Source organism: Nesoenas mayeri (genome assembly GCF_963082525.1).
Source record: "Nesoenas mayeri genome assembly, chromosome: 1".
Lineage (NCBI taxonomy): Eukaryota > Metazoa > Chordata > Aves > Columbiformes > Columbidae > Nesoenas > Nesoenas mayeri.
Window position 1 is genome coordinate 156,743,125 of NC_137541.1, and position 15,641 is coordinate 156,758,765.

General features: G+C 38.3%; 1 protein-coding gene and 1 long non-coding RNA gene across 3 annotated transcripts in view; one reads left to right on the plus strand and one right to left on the minus strand.

Moving 5' to 3' along the window:
• Positions 1 to 15,641, plus strand: part of FGF14 (fibroblast growth factor 14) — a gene marked incomplete at both ends in the record, with an annotated part of 400,299 nt that overhangs the window by 170,002 nt on the left and 214,656 nt on the right. The gene's annotated exons all lie outside the window — the stretch shown is intronic.
• Positions 11,422 to 15,641, minus strand: part of LOC308043586 — a 46,579-nt gene continuing 42,359 nt past the window's right edge. The window contains exon 2 of the long non-coding RNA XR_013922519.1: positions 11,422 to 11,780. This is a non-coding gene — a long non-coding RNA (uncharacterized lncRNA). The remainder of the gene's footprint in view (positions 11,781 to 15,641) is intronic.

Consider the following 15,641-nt stretch of genomic DNA (forward strand, 5'->3'; position numbering starts at 1 on the left):
CACTGCTATAGTTCACACTGTTGTGGATGCATGCAGTGGCAGGCACAATGTACAAAGTGTATATTCTTGGTCTTCTCTTTTTTTTTTTTTTTGGTGCATTTGGAACACACTTGAGCCAGTGTAGAAAAATATAACTTCAAAGTCAGGAATTCAATAGCCGTATGAACAAACAGAATATCTGATGAAATCTTGCGCTACAGGAATCAGTTATGAAATTCCTATGAGTTCAGTGGACCCAGGACTTTACATCTAATTTAACTTCAGAAAAGATGTAGAGAGGACAGGTGCATCTTCATCTTTACTGAAGATCTTCAGAGTTATCTACTTCACTGGCTGATCATTTATAGAACTGTTTGTTTATTAATCATTGAGTGTTAATAGACTGTACAGACTTTGAAAGACTTGAAAACTTCTTTTTAACTTGGGAATATAAAAAACATTTGTTTTGATTCTTCCTTAGCGCATCACATCACAAATTCATAGTTTTGACAGAAGTGCAGGGTTTCAGGCTCTTGAAATACGCTTCTGGCACTGATGGCTGCAGAAGATCTGCAGATGTTGCTTGCTTTGAAAGATTTTTCTTTTTTAAGTGGGATCACCATGGTTTAAGTAGCATACCATAAAGGTCTAAGCTGGCTAAACTGCAGGATCCATCCACATACATTCAGTTGGATGATGTGTGCCCTCTTTTTGTACATTGTTCATTATGAAGCCGCTCTTTTTCAAGCACAGATGTGGAGATGAGAATATATGATGAGATGTGATGTTCAGCACAGCATGATTCACAGTGCAGCAGTGTGTCCTCTAACTGCAAGCTGCTCAGATTTCAATAATCGGAAATAGGGCTTTGTCATTTCACAGTGTGACGAACCTTCTCCACAAAAATACACTGACAGGGCACAAAGGGGTCTTCCTGGCCTTGCCCAGCCTTCCCTGTGCCTTTCCCCACCTTGCCTGTGGCCCAGCCTGGGACAATCAGTCTCTCCATAGCAGTCCTACAGGACTCCTCGTAAGATTAAGAGCTTTAATTTTGAGTTTTGGTCAAGTTCTTTACCTTGAGTAACAGTATACTGCATAGTGGCTTTAATCCACTACCAAAATGCCTATGACAGTGTCAGCTTTGCCAAAGTTGCTAAGAATTTCCCTCTGAGCTTCTGTACCATCCCTACTCTTTTTTTGGAAGTGGCAGCATTTCCATAGTAGATCAGGACATGTGAGTGTAAGTTTGCAAAAGCACTTCTGTGGTGTCACCAAGAGGCTGCCTGTGCACCCTCAGAGACTGATCATATCCATGCCACTGGGAAAGAACAGTAGGTTCAGGAAAGAGGCGAGGGACTTAAAATATAACACATATATGCTGAGAGAGTGACATGACATTGAAAAACAGCATGCTTAACCTGATGGGTCATGTTGGATGAGACCTAGATTTCCTGATCATTTCAATATGGAATGAGCACTATCTTAGCACCTCCAAGTCAACATTTATTTTGTACAATTATCTAAGGTTTCCACTGACAATGAGCTTCATTCTGCTCTTCAGAGTAAATGCATTTGATGATAAAATTACTTGTAGACTGGGAAAAGATATCACCCTCTTCTATCTTCAACATGCCTCCACATCTAAACAGCAAAACCAGTTCTGGCTGTTGGCTTCCATTGTTTTTTTTTGTTGTTGTTGTTTTGTTTTTTGTTTTGTTTTGTTTTGTTTTTTGTTTGTATTTTTGTAATTGTTTGTTTGTTTGTTTTTTGTTTTGTTTTGTTTTTTCTTTGTTGTTGTTGTTGTTGTTGTTGTTTTGTTTTTGTTTTTTTGGCTCTTGAAGTATTAGATCCTGAGAGTATATTAGTTTTGTGACTTTGATATTGCAGCCAATATTCAGTCCTTGTTTCTAAGTATGTAATGTGAAGCACTGCTGTGGGATTTGAGACATTAAAAAACAGAACAAAACAAAACATACCTGTGAAACTGTAAAACCAATGAAAAGGTAGGGCAAAGGGAAGCATGTTTTACAGAAGGTGGAAAATGGCCACACAGGGATGGCAATTGTATGGACAGCAAATCTAGGCAGGTGAGGAAAATAAAATAGGTGAAGCAGCTGTAATCAATGGGAGGAAAAGAATCTTGCTGGCTATTACCAAAACCCATAAAAGAAGGAGGAATGGTGAGCAACCAGATTTGTTGAAACAGTGGTTAATCATAGACCCAGAGTAGGATGGGGAACCCAGGGGTACAGAGAAACTGAGGGGAGGAAGCATGTGCAAAATTGAATTGAATTAAACAGTAATAAGCTTTGTTTGGCAGAGGTGAAATAGTAACAACAATGAGGGTGAAACAAAAGTTCCAGAAAATGGAAAGGAAGATCATCTCTTTTAAAGTAAAGCTACTAAACCTTCACATTCAGAGATGGGGCATGAGCAGAAATGCTGGATTTCCTTACAACCAAATGGACTCCAGATGGGCACCAAAGCGAACCCAGCTTGCATGTCCACTGCTCTTCTCGCCATCTAGTCAGGCTCCAGGGAAATAAGTTTAAGTTCCAGTTAAACCAAAATAGCACCATAAAAGAGCAAACTCCTACCAAGGAAGATCCATTCTGGGCAGTCGCAGTAGTGGGATTTATTCCACCGATTTGAAGCTTAGACAATAGTACCGCAGGTTTCTAAAGTGTGATGAGTCTCCTTCAGTACGTCTCTTCCAACGTTAGCCAGTGAAGCTTGCCTTGTGGTGCTGGGAGCAGAGCAAGCACCCCTGGAAGGCAGTTCTGTTAGAGTCAATGGAGATGCAGTCAATATGCCCCGTGGACCAGAGACCACTGTTCAGGTGACCAGCACTGGTGGTTGCTGAGATGACTTTTTCAGTGCTCCCCAGTGATAGGATAAGGGGTAATGGGCACAGACTGAAACTTAGGGTGTTCCATCTAAACATGAGGAGAAACTTCTTTACTTTGAGGGTGCCAGAGCACTGGAACAGGCTGTCCAGAGAGGTTGTGGAGTCTCCTTCTCTGGAGACATTCAAAACCTACCTGAACACATTCCTGTGCGAACTGCTCTGGGTGAACCCACTTTAGCAGGTGGGTTGGACTAGATGATCTCCAGAGGTCCCTTCCAACCACAACTATTCTGTGATTCTGTGATTCTATGACTCCTTCTGCTCCCCTTAAAGATATTTACTATCTCAAGGACTTACAAAGGGACCATAGGCACCCAAACTTAGGTGTCTGAATCCCAACATAGATGCCTAACTTCTAAATTACTAGAAGCCAGGTGAATGGAGTTTAGACCTAGAAGAACAACAGAAGTCCATCTTTTTCTTTAATCTTAGCTCAGGATTTTGTTTCTCAAAGATTTGCATCTCCTCATTTCTCTGCCCTTACTGTAACATTTGCCTTTAATGTTCCTCTGTACTTCCATTCAATTAAAATTGTGTCTATAACTACAAAAAGAAAAAAAATAGTAACAGAACAAGGTCTGTATTTTCAGATGCTGAGGTGAAAACATTAATTACCTTAAAATAGTCAGACATTCTTTTACGTATTCATTTTTTATTTTTCCACAGTCTTGTAGCTTGTTAATCTTTACCTAGAATACATCTTTCCTTGAATGGTTTGCCTAGATACATTACTAAAGGGGAAGTGTTTTTTTCTCCTCTTCCCTCCTGAGCATATATTCTGAAAAGTGAATGAAAGATATAGGCAATTGGCACCCTCTCCCCCCCCCACTTAAATGTTGCCGTATTACTTGAATTTGGAGCTTGGTCTGAGAATTTGGCTCTACTCCTGCAAAAGATAAACGTGTATTCTCTAGATTTAATGATGTGAATAGTTCCACTGAGATCTGAGAGTGCATTACAGCATAAAAATTAAAGAGCTATAAATTTTTGCAAGATTATGCTGTTGCAAGAAAAAAATTAACTAAATGCTTATAGTGGATCAAAAGTAGACAGAAGTTAGCATGCTAAATTTGTAAGATCTGTCTGATATATTGATGCTCTTACATTAAGGAATTTAATTTGTTTGAATTAATGAACCATCATATTCTATCCTATGACTAATATAAATAATTTGTAATTTTTTCCTCCTTTAAGAAATCCATTTGTCAGTAATTCAGTCTTTAAGAAATGAAGATAAATGAACAATACTGCTTTTAAAAAAAGCTATATTACATATTCAGTTACTTTGCTCAAGTTCTCACACAGATGAAATGCATTTTTGTGTATACAAAGTTATTTTTTTAAAAAGCTTTAGAAATCTTCTTGCTTACCCATGCATCAGTGCTTCTATTCCCAATTCAATTTTATTTCTGTTTGGGTCTTAGAAGGAAACCCTGAAATTACCAACCTTTTTACAAGATTTCTGTCAGGTTAAATTTACATTTGAAAAGTTTGCTGGGATTTTGTTGGATTTTTTTTTCCCTTTTTATGCTCATTAAGAGTACTAGCTCCACTGGATGTCAAAAGTGTTATTTGTAAAAGCTGTTAAAATGTCCAGTCATGTGCAATATCTGGAATGCTTAGTGTGTCCCACAGTTTCACTTCTGAAAATGTACATTAACACAAAGTGAAAGGCTTATTTTTTAAGGTGATATACTAACTTTGGAAGTTTTCTTCAGTGTATAAACAATTAATTACAAGTATCCTAATTTATCTTTACCTAGCTTAACACTTCAGGGCTTTTAAGGATTTTTTCTCCCCTGAAAATATTCATAGGCAGGTAATAATCAAGAAAAATATCCTTTGTGACTTTGAAATGCTTTGCCTACAGATATCTATCATCACCTCATGCTAGGCAGAGAGTTGACAGATGCAAGCAACAGAATGGAGGAAAGAAAACTCTGGAAGAGCTTTACAGGGTGTGCATTCCTATTCAGGGATGCTACTGCAGGGACAGCTAACTGCTGGCTGTTTTTGCAGGCACTGCTGCTCCCATACAACTGTTGGTACAGACATTTATCAGACTCTGTGTTGTCTCTAAGCAAGCAACATTTCTTCTGCTTTCATTGTATGTTTAAACATACAATGTTTATAATGTCAGTTTGCTAGAGAAAATTTGGCCTTCAGTTTTTCTTTCATTTTTTTCCTCCATGCAATTTAAAATAGACTTTTATTTTCTTTATCTGGTATGTAGAAAAATAAAATTTCAGGCTCTTCAGAGGTGAGACACTCACAGAGACCTTTAATAACAATCCTTTGGATTGTTATCACTAACAAAAAAAAAATGTAGGTGGTTGTATAATCTTTATCATGAAAGAATTTTTAGTTGGAAATTCTCATCAACAGAAATCAGCTAAGAAATACAAAGCCACACAAGCAGTAATATGTTCATCTTTTAGTTGCATGCCTCGTTCAATGCTTTACCATAACATAGTATTTAGTAAGGGGTGCATACTTTATGAAGTAGAGAAGCTTACTCAAGTGTCACATATCACTGAAAACTCATCTTTCTGTTTTTACATGATCCTAACACACAACGGTAAGTTAAGTACACACCAAAGACCGCATTTGTGGTAGCATACTTACAGACGCTCTTTAGCTTTAGTTTTAATTCAGAAAGTCTGCCATTGGTCAGCAAGTTGTTGTCTTAGATAAGCAAGCGAAAAAAATTATTTTCCCTGTGGAAGCAGAGTGTGCTAAGAAGTTATAATCCTGTTTTCTTCCTGTTATTTTAAAACTTGTTAGGTGGCCTTTTCCTCCATACAAGGACTTAGAGCCTTCTCGCAGATTTTAATGAGGAGATTCCATACCCACCTCCCTTTACATCCTCATACCATCTCATTTCAGCTTTTACTTCCACAATAAAGTTAGTCATCAATCCCTTGGATAATATATTGGAACTTGACGTAAAATGGTAATTGTCCCTCAGTAGTTTTCTTCAATTTCAGCATCTCACTTGTGACAAATGGAGACCTGGAGGAAGATGAAAACCCATAAGGCTGGCAGTCTATTGCAACTGTAATTACCAATAAGAATGCCTGTGTTCCCCTTTCCAGTTAGTCATCCTTGAAGAAGTTTCTTTTTTAGCGAAAAGTAGGGGGTGAGCAGGTAGAGGGAGCCTATAAATATTCTTGAATAGATGTGGTACTGAAGAATGGGAGTTCTTCAATAATTTGTCAAAACACACTGTATGAAGTAAGTGGTGAGATCATACTTTCTTTTTTTTTTCTTTTTTTCTTTTTTTTTTTTTTTGCCACAGCACTGACTTGTTTGCTCTGGGAATGAAGCTGGATGGCTTTGGATAGAATCGAGTCTCCCCACCTCCTGTATTGTTAGATATGTATTAAATTAAGAAAAGATGATTTTAGCCAATTGTATCTTGGCTTTAGCAAGTATGTTAGATGTGCTGGTGAAATACAGTTTCCACAAGCCATTTAGTTTACCTACAATTACTTTAAAGAGCACTTTCCTCCCTGGCCCTGTTATTTTTGTGGAATCATAGAATCACAGCTTAGAAGGGACCACAAGAATCATCTAGTCCAACCTTTCTCAGCAAAAGCATGGTCTAGACAAGACACCGCAGCACCCTGTCCAGCTGAATCTTAAGTGTCCATTTATGTGGAATCCACCACTTCCCTGGGCAGATTATTCAACTGGCTGATGATTCTCATCATGAAAAACTTTCCTCTTGTGTCCAATTGGAATGTCACCAAGAGTAACTTGTACCCATTACCCCTCATCTTTTCCATAAGACTCCTTGTAAAAAGGGAGTCTCCATCTTCTTTGTAGCCACCCTTTAAATACTGGAACATAGTGATGAGGTCTTCCCTAAGCCTTCTTTTCTCAAGCTTGAACAAGCCCACTTGTCTCAGCCTTTTCTCCTTTGTCAACTTCCCAGTCCTTCGATCATCTCTGTGGCCATTCTCTGGACCCTCTCCAGCCTGTCTGCATGTTTTTTGCAGAGTGGGGACCAAAACTGAAGACAATATTCCACATGTGGCCTAACAAGTGCTGTGTGTAATGCTTTCAGCCTTTTTCATCCAAGTCCCACTGAAATACACTAACAACTTGTAGAAAGATATGGTAGCTCCTTTGATACTCTGTTGCATGTATTCTGAGATAACTGCCTTTTTTATCCAGTTATGATGGGTCATATTAAGCTTCTTTATGAAGATGGAATGCTATGCATTAACCACAGATGATTCCCCTTTCTCTGGCATCCTGTGGGATGGTTCATTCCCTTGTTCAGCCAAATCTGAGGGAGAAAAAGGCTTGTTCCTTCTCCCTGTACTTACTGTTTCTCAACACAATGTTCATCAAAACTCTCCCTATTCAACCAACTTTCTAAACTGAACATCACTTATGGAAGAACCGAAGAAGTCTCACTTGCAGTGAATCAAACTATGTCTTCCCAAATCCTGTTGACTGAGCAATGATCTGGCACCCTAGGATCATAGCTTTGGATCCCTTAATGGGATGTCCTAATATGATGTTATTATTAAGATTATTAAGATGCCTGGACATGTTCCTGTGCGATCCCACCTAGGCGTTCCTGCTCCAGCAGGGGGATTGGACTAGATGATCTTTTGAGGTCCCTTCCAATCCCAAACATACTGTGATACTGTGATACTGTGATATCTACCACTGTTGAAGTGGTATTTGGCTGCAGGAATACATTCCCTCAATGACTTGTTAGTGGAAACATAGGGGAACACCACTGTACCCATGGTGAACCTAATAACTGTCATCACACAAACCATGTGTAGCAAACTATGAGCTTTAAAAAAATTGTCTTCTGTTTTTGACTAACACTTGGTATGTAATTCTAAAAGAAAAAACATCTGTGTAAATATACTTAAAATAATATCTTTACAGATTAACTGTAAGTATTGTTTGACCATTACACTAATGAGACAATATAAGCAGTAAGGGAAATAATGATAATCATAATGAAACTGCAGAATTTGAAAAACACCATTCTTTTTCTTGATGGAAATGTCACTAGATTCAGGACTTCACTTTTCCCCTGCTGCTATTTTGCGGAATTTTTGTTTGAGATTGTTGGGATAGAGAAGAAAAGCAGAGTGTGATTTGAATGGGTCTCCTGATAGGGCTTGCTGCTGCTAATTCAGTCTTTATGCAGTGCGTAGTGATTCTAGACCACTTTTACTAACTTGATATTGTCTGAAATTTGTTCTTTGAAGAGAATCGTTAGAAGAACAATGTTTTGATTTGGAATGAAAACAAACTAGTATTGGAAATAGAGGCTATGACATTTTCAGCTTTCCTTGGTGTTTCGCCAGCAAGTCTATTGCATAGTCATAACTCCTTCATGAAGTCTTAAAACAGATGATGTAGGACTGATTTTGTTTTAATTTACTGTCTGTACTCTAGTCTGCATTAATATTTTTTTAACAGATTTACTGAGCCATGCATTATTTTTTTTTCTTTGTGAGAAATGAGCATATTTGTATTGTTGTCACAGATAACTTGCTATCAAAATAATCTAGCACTTCTGCAGAATTGGCAAGGAGAGTTTTGGAAGGGTGGGAGTTTGGGATTGAAACTGTTATTTGCTGACATGTACAGCTTTATACCAGAATTTATTTTTATGTGTGTGTGTGTGCATGTGTACATAGTTTCAAGTAACATGACATGTTAAATCTGTAGTGTGTGTCTCCTGGCAGCTACTTGTGAAAATTCAGACCAGAGGCATTGCCCTCATCTCAGCCAGCCTGTCAGCAGAGTTCTGCAATCTCACAGGATGAGCACCAGCAACCTGTTCCCAGGGACTCTAGTAGTTTGTTGCAGCTCAATAAATCTCGGCGTAAGAAATAAAATCTGTGCTGTAAATCATCCATGTAATCAGTTAAATCTCACAGCTAGAGCAAAGGAAGGTACTGGGCTTTGCTGTGTTTCTGTGTACGCAGGGTCAGTTGGGTCTGCATACTTTTTTTTCAGTGTGTAGATTTTAGTCTCTGCCCCAGAGCCTCTTGGTTCCTTTCTTGTACCTGAGTACAGATAAAAACTACAAATCCTGTAAGGAAGGGAATTAATTCAGTCCAATATTTTTGTATGGATTATTAATACAGTTGCCAAGTATACTGAATGAGAAAAAATTAAAAAGTATAAAGTGAAACTCTTCTTAGGTGAATGCTTATGTGAAATTGATATTAGTGCTTTCTACATCGATATACTACAAATTCTTTAGTCTTCTGTCTTCTGTAATGCTGTTGAAAACCCTTCAAGAAACGAAACTATTGAAAGTACAATACTGCTTGAATTTAACTATTTTTAAGGAACAAACATTTCATCCTGCAAGAACTGTGCCTACTATGACCACACGTAAAAGAAGTATATGCAAAGACTGAACTCTAAGGATTAACATTCTTTGTATGACAGAATTTACTGTTCTGATAGTAAATAATGAACATGTCGGAAGGTAACTTAGAAGAGTTGTTAACATTCTGTTATCTTCAGACACAGGAAAGCCTTATGCTTACAATACCTAACAGAAGTGTAATCTTCTTCTTATTAAGTCTCACCGTCATTGTGTCTGAAATGTTCTTGTCTCTAGAGAGAGTGTTGTAGGCATAAAGCTTTCAGGATGCTAGGGGATGGTATCCCGCCACCCCTCCCTCAGCAAACCAGAGCTTTCTGTTTCAAAGAGATGTTGTTAATGCTTTGAGCACCTAACTTTGCATCTCCTGTAATAACAGATTTAAAAGACAATGAGAACCTACTCTAGAGTTAGAGAAGGCATTTCGCTTTTTCTTGTTCTGGTATTGGGCTAGACTCAGAAGTGGAATAAACTGATTAAGTCCTGAGTAGAGTGAAAAGCAAGCAAAGCAAACTATGAAACAAATTCATATCTTAGAACTTAACATTACTACATAGAGTTAGCGAAGAATTAAAAAAAAAAAAAAAGTATCAGAGTGTCAAAAAATGCAATAAAATGCTTTGGAAGAAGTGTTTTTCTAAGATCTCCAATTAGAATGAAGGGTTGCTTTTTCATCTTTATTGTTATTATTATTTTTTTTTTCTGTCTAGGAGGGAAGAAGTAAACAATTTGTGTCATTTGTGCTCAGAAAGACTAAATTACAAGACCAGGGTGTGGATTCGTTTCCTGATTATTTCTGATAGAAATAATTCTTTTGCCACTGAAATCCTTTTGAGTCCCACGTGAAGGGAACTGAGACTTGGGATTCTACAGCATTGCTTCCTTGCAAATATAGACACATATTTGAAATTAGCATGGAGGATTTTCACTAAAATTAGTGAAGACCCCTATTTAAACTCAAGATGGATGCCCATGTGAGTGTCAAAGTGTGTATTTTTTTTTTTTATTGCAAAACAACATTTGAGATTTAAGTGAGTATCTGCTTCACACATGTAAGTTATAGGCAGAGGTTCCTTTCAGGAGGCTGTTGCAATAAAATAACATATGGCTTGTGCCCTTGTTCTGGAAGTGACTCTTAACATTGACAGTTACAGTGACTCCGGGACATAAGGTCTCTTGGAGTCTGTCACCCTGTGTTAAATCAAGGTTCCAGCCACTCTACAAATGTAAGCTCTCCTGTTTGGGGAAGTGTAAGTGAAAATTAGCTTTATTTTGAATTAAAATTTCTGGAATCTTTAGATCTTGAGAAAATAGTTAAGTGATGATTTTAGTATGAAATTTATGTGTTGGCATTTATTATTGAGGCAGAGGACATTCAAGTGCTTTTGTTTCTAGGATCATTTTTGTAGCACAGATGGTAGGTGCAAAATCTGTGAAAAGCTTCATATCACACTGCATTTTGTTTATTTGTGCAGCCTATCTTCAGACAATGTCAGAACATTTTTTGCTATGAATTTCATATTTGATAGAGTTTATAGCCAGAACTCCTCCTCAGTTATTTACTATACTAAGCTCTGTGTTCTGATCTATCATCTCCTTCACAAACAACCCTGTGTTTAGCAATCAATGATGTCATTTTCCTAAGTGTATACTTAAGAACGCAATAACATTGCATAGTTTTACAGTAAAAGTTATTGCTAACAAGAGAACTGAACTGAGACATTGTCAAAGGCAACTAATGCTGGAAATGTTTTTACTTAGACTATTGGTCTTTGAATTCATACTGAAACTCCAAACAAGATTGAACTGCTTCAAATTCTTCAGTACATGGGATTACTCTGCATATGTAAAAATACATATCTGTCTGAGAACTTCAGGAAGATAGTCTATTATCAACCACTTTTGCAATGGAGAATTAGAAAGAAAAATAAAATCGGTGAGGTTACATTTTCCAGACTTTTTGTGAGTAAGCCACCCGTTGAGAGGTAAACATCTCAACAATGGTAACTAAGTAATGAGCTAATGAGCAAACCCAGCTTCTTCTGATTACTGGCTGCTTTTCCAGGCTAAGATATATTTTGGCCTATGTTTGTGCTTGGTGAGAGTTTGTTTGGTTTTGTACTTGTTGCTGCTGGTCTTGTTTTCTTTTCCTTTCTTTCTTTTCTTTTCTTTTCTTTCTTTCTTTTTCTTTCTTTCTTTCTTTCTTTCTTTCTTTCTTTCTTTCTTTCTTTCTTTCTTTCTTTCTTTCCTTCCTTCCTTCCTTCCTTCCTTCCTTCCTTCCTTCCTTCCTTCCTTCCTTCCTTCCTTCCTTCTTTCCTTCTTTCCTTCTTTCCTTCTTTCCTTCTTTCCTTCTTTCCTTCTTTCTTTCCTTCCTTCTTTCCTTCCTTCTTTCCTTCCTTCTTTCCTTCCTTCTTTCCTTCCTTCTTTCCTTCTTTCCTTCTTTCCTTCTTTCTTTCCTTCTTTCTCTCTCTCTCTCTCTCTTTCCTTCTTTCTCTCTCTCTCTCTCTCTTTCTCCTTTCCTTCCTTCCTTCCTTCCTTCCTTCCTTCCTTCCTTCCTTCCTTCCTTCTCTCTTTCTCTCTCTCTTTATCTCTCTCTCTTTCTCTCTTTCTCTCTTTCTTTCTCTCTTTTTCTCTTTCTCTCTTTCTTCCTCTCTTTCTTCCTCTCTTCCTCTCCTTCCCTCTTCCTCTCTTCCTCTCTTCCTCTCTTTCCCTCTTTCCCTCTCTCTCTTTCTCTCTTTCTCTCTTTTTCTTTTTAAGTGCACTTTTCAGTAGATAAAGCCAAACCTGAAAGACCCAACAGAACAGACGTAGGAGACTCAGTTGCTAAATTCTACATATATGTTCCCTGCTTCATCCTGTAGCTCCTCTTGAATTTTTTCTATCCAAATCTTAGCATAAACAATGTAAGACAGTGGAGAGGCTCATGACAATCCTCTCTGAGGTGTCTGTCTAAAGGCTATAAAAAGGTTTTAGAATTTCTTAGGTCTAAACCATGAGATTTTTGTGAAGATCCAACTGGCTGAAATGACAGCAGGCTAAGGAGAATAAATGCATGAGGGTCATTTTGTTATACGTGAGAGCTGGGTAGCAAATATCTTCATTTAAATACGAAGGCAGGATTAAACTCAATGTCTCCTTTCAGTGAGAACTGCTTTTCTTCTCCAAATGTAAAAAAAAAAAAAAACCACCCAAACCAACCCAAACAATCAAACCCACCACGCAAACAAAAAACAAACCCAGAGGCCAGGTTGCCCTGGGCAGGTCAGTGGCCACAGCCCCTGTGGTGCCTGAGGGTTGTGTGGAGTGTTGATGCTGGACATGCTTTGGTAAGCATGGCAGGTAGGAGGAAGCACTATTCCCAGCTATTTTCCTTGGAGGTCAAGTGTCTTCAGTGTAACCTTGACTTATGGCACAAATGCTCAGGTTTGTCTTTATCGGTTTAATTGTGCATATCTGTATTAGTTGTGTGCACTTCTTGGCTCACCAAAATCAGAGGTGTGGATTACAAGCAGGTGAGGAGTCAAAGCTCCAAGGAAGATGAGCTCACAGTTCTTGTTAATTATATTTCCTACTGTTCAGCTTTTGATGACTTCCCACTTGGAGCATGAGTCTCTTATCTATAATTCTCCTTGAGCACTGTATGCTCACTCTATCTAGCTCTGAATTTTCTATTTTACCCTTTGACCAAGATTTTAAAAATCAGACATTATTTAGACATTGCCATTTAGACATGTCTGACTGAAGACAGCTAATTCCTTCACTGGATTATTTTTTAAGGCGTTTTATGGATTCAGTCCCAGACATTTTAAGTTCTGAACATTTGATTTTTGTTGTTAGAATAGTCTCAGTCACTCTGCAGATTTAATAGCAGTAAATTATCTTGAGAGGTTTATGGGAGAGCAAGAGATTGGGTCTGCATCAAGGCTAGGACTTTAATCAAGGCCTCTTTTCTGTGACCTATGATTTTCTAGGTTGCTCTGCTTGTCTGACTGATGGTTGTCGGCACATTGCTTTGCAATTAAGCATGATTCTTGCTGTCATGTTTCTGAAAGTAGGATTGGATATCTATACAGTCAAGTTGGTTCAATTGGTAGTCTATTTGGATAAACTAAAAATCCATACAGTTACGTGACAGTATTTATGAGATTAAGATCACCCAGTTTATTTTCATGCTTGTAATGGTCAACCCTGCCAAAGTTTATTTTCAGCTCTTTTGAGATGCAATTTGTTTTTACAGCTGATCAAAACTGAGGGTCTAATCCCCACCTGACCCCACAAGGACCTGCTGCTTCAGTCCCCATCTGCAGAATGTGGATGAGTCACATTCATTTATCTTGTGGAGAATTAACTAGCAAAAGCAGGGGATCCAAGGATTCAGTGGATCATCAAACTTAGCCCATTTGCCCTGCAACCCCATGTTCATGAGATGTCACAGGAGGCAGAATGGAAATGTGTCTTTGGCAGCAGCGTGTGATTAGACTCAGATAGGTGTAGCATATTACACCTTCTGTTAGAGAAAGCAATGATTTAATGCTTGTGTTAAGGTAATATTGAGTCATGTTGTTATGTTTGATGTAATAATGAATAAAATTAAGTAAGATTGTTAAGATAGCATTTAGGCATCCCACTGGCAGACTAGTACCTCACCAGTCTAAGCACTGTACAAACACAAAGGAAAAGGATGATCCATGCACCAGAGCAGTGTTATGGTCCTGAGCATGGGTTATAATGTGTTCTTGAGAAGTCTGGGAGGAAACAAGAAGGAAGATTCACCAACATTGAGTACAAATCTCTTTCATTCACTATCAGTAACTGCATAAGCTCTGTCTTAAGATTAGAGTACTGAAAGAAAAGATAATAGTGCCTGAATATGTAGTTAAAACACAGTTCTAGCCTGACTTAATTAAAATTTTATATACCTTAGATAACTTCTGTAATTATTTTGGACTGCCTTTATTTTTTTGGCATTATTTTTCCACATATTCCTGGCATTTTGTCATTTTGCTATTTGCAACCAATGGCACCTGGTATACTTTCCTGACTAACTCAGTTCCTTGCAGATTCAGCTGTTGTAATATACTGCCTTGTTTTGAAAGGAGGAAATATTAAGATCCTAAATAATTTTGAACTCACAGACATTATTTCTTTATGGCAGCAATTGAAGGATGGCCATTTATTTCTAACTAAATAAGAAAACAAAATGCCACTTAAGTTTAGCCACCTAAACTTAAGGCAACTTTTATAGACTAATGGCAGTTTTATTAGCTAATGATTAGCTTTGAGAGATGCAAAGAATAATGAATATTATGAAGACTTTTATTGCTAAACTGATATTTAATTTGTTTCAGTATATCAATTACCATATATTTAAGGAGGCATATAGCATGCTGAACTTTTTGAAAACTTAACAGTTACGACTGGAAAACATGTTGCAATGGATTATGTAATACTCTTCTACAGATCAAAAACTTCTAATAGAATTTGAATGTTTTGTAGTAAAAGGGAAGAATATAAGGCTGTTGTCAGAGGATGTAGGGAAGCAACTAGAGAAGCTAAGGCCTCCTTAGAATTAAACCTTGCAAGACAGGTCAAGGACAACAGAAAGAGCTGCTTCAAATACATGGCAGATAAAACTAACACCAGAGGCAATGTAGGCCCACTGATGAATGAAGTGGGTGCCCTGGTGACAGAAGATACAGAGAAGGCAGAGTTACTGAATGTCTTCTTTGTCTACACTGCCCCAGGGTGTCCTGAGGAGCTCCATACCCCTGAGGGCCCAGAGGAAGTTGGGACAATGGAGGAGTTTGCCTTGGTTGATGAGGACTGGGTCAGGGAGTAATTTAATAGTCTGGACATCCATAAATCCGTGGATCTTGATGAGATGCACCCACAGGTGCTGAGGGAGCTGGCTGCAGTCATTGCTAGGCCACTCTCCATCATCTTTGCTAAGTCTTGGGAAAGGGGGGAGGTGCCTGAGAACTGGAGGAAAGCAAATGTCACTCCAGTCTTCAAAAAGGGCAAGAAGGAGGACCCAGGTAACTATAGATGGGTCAGCCTCACCTCCATCTCTGGAAAGGTGATGGAACAACTTATCCTTGGTGCCATCTCAAGGCATATCAAGGATAAGAGGGTCATTAGGGGCAGTCAACATGGCTTCACTAAGGGGAAGTCATGCTTGACCAACCTCATAGCCTTTTATGAGGACACAACCAGGTGGCTAGATGATGGCAAAGCAGTGCATGTGGTCTATTTTGATTTCAGTAAAGCATTTGACACAGTCTCTCACATCATCCTCGCTGTTAAATTGAGGAAGTGTGGACTGGATGATCAGGTAGTGAGATGGACGGCGAACTGGCTGAAGGAAAGAAGCCAGAG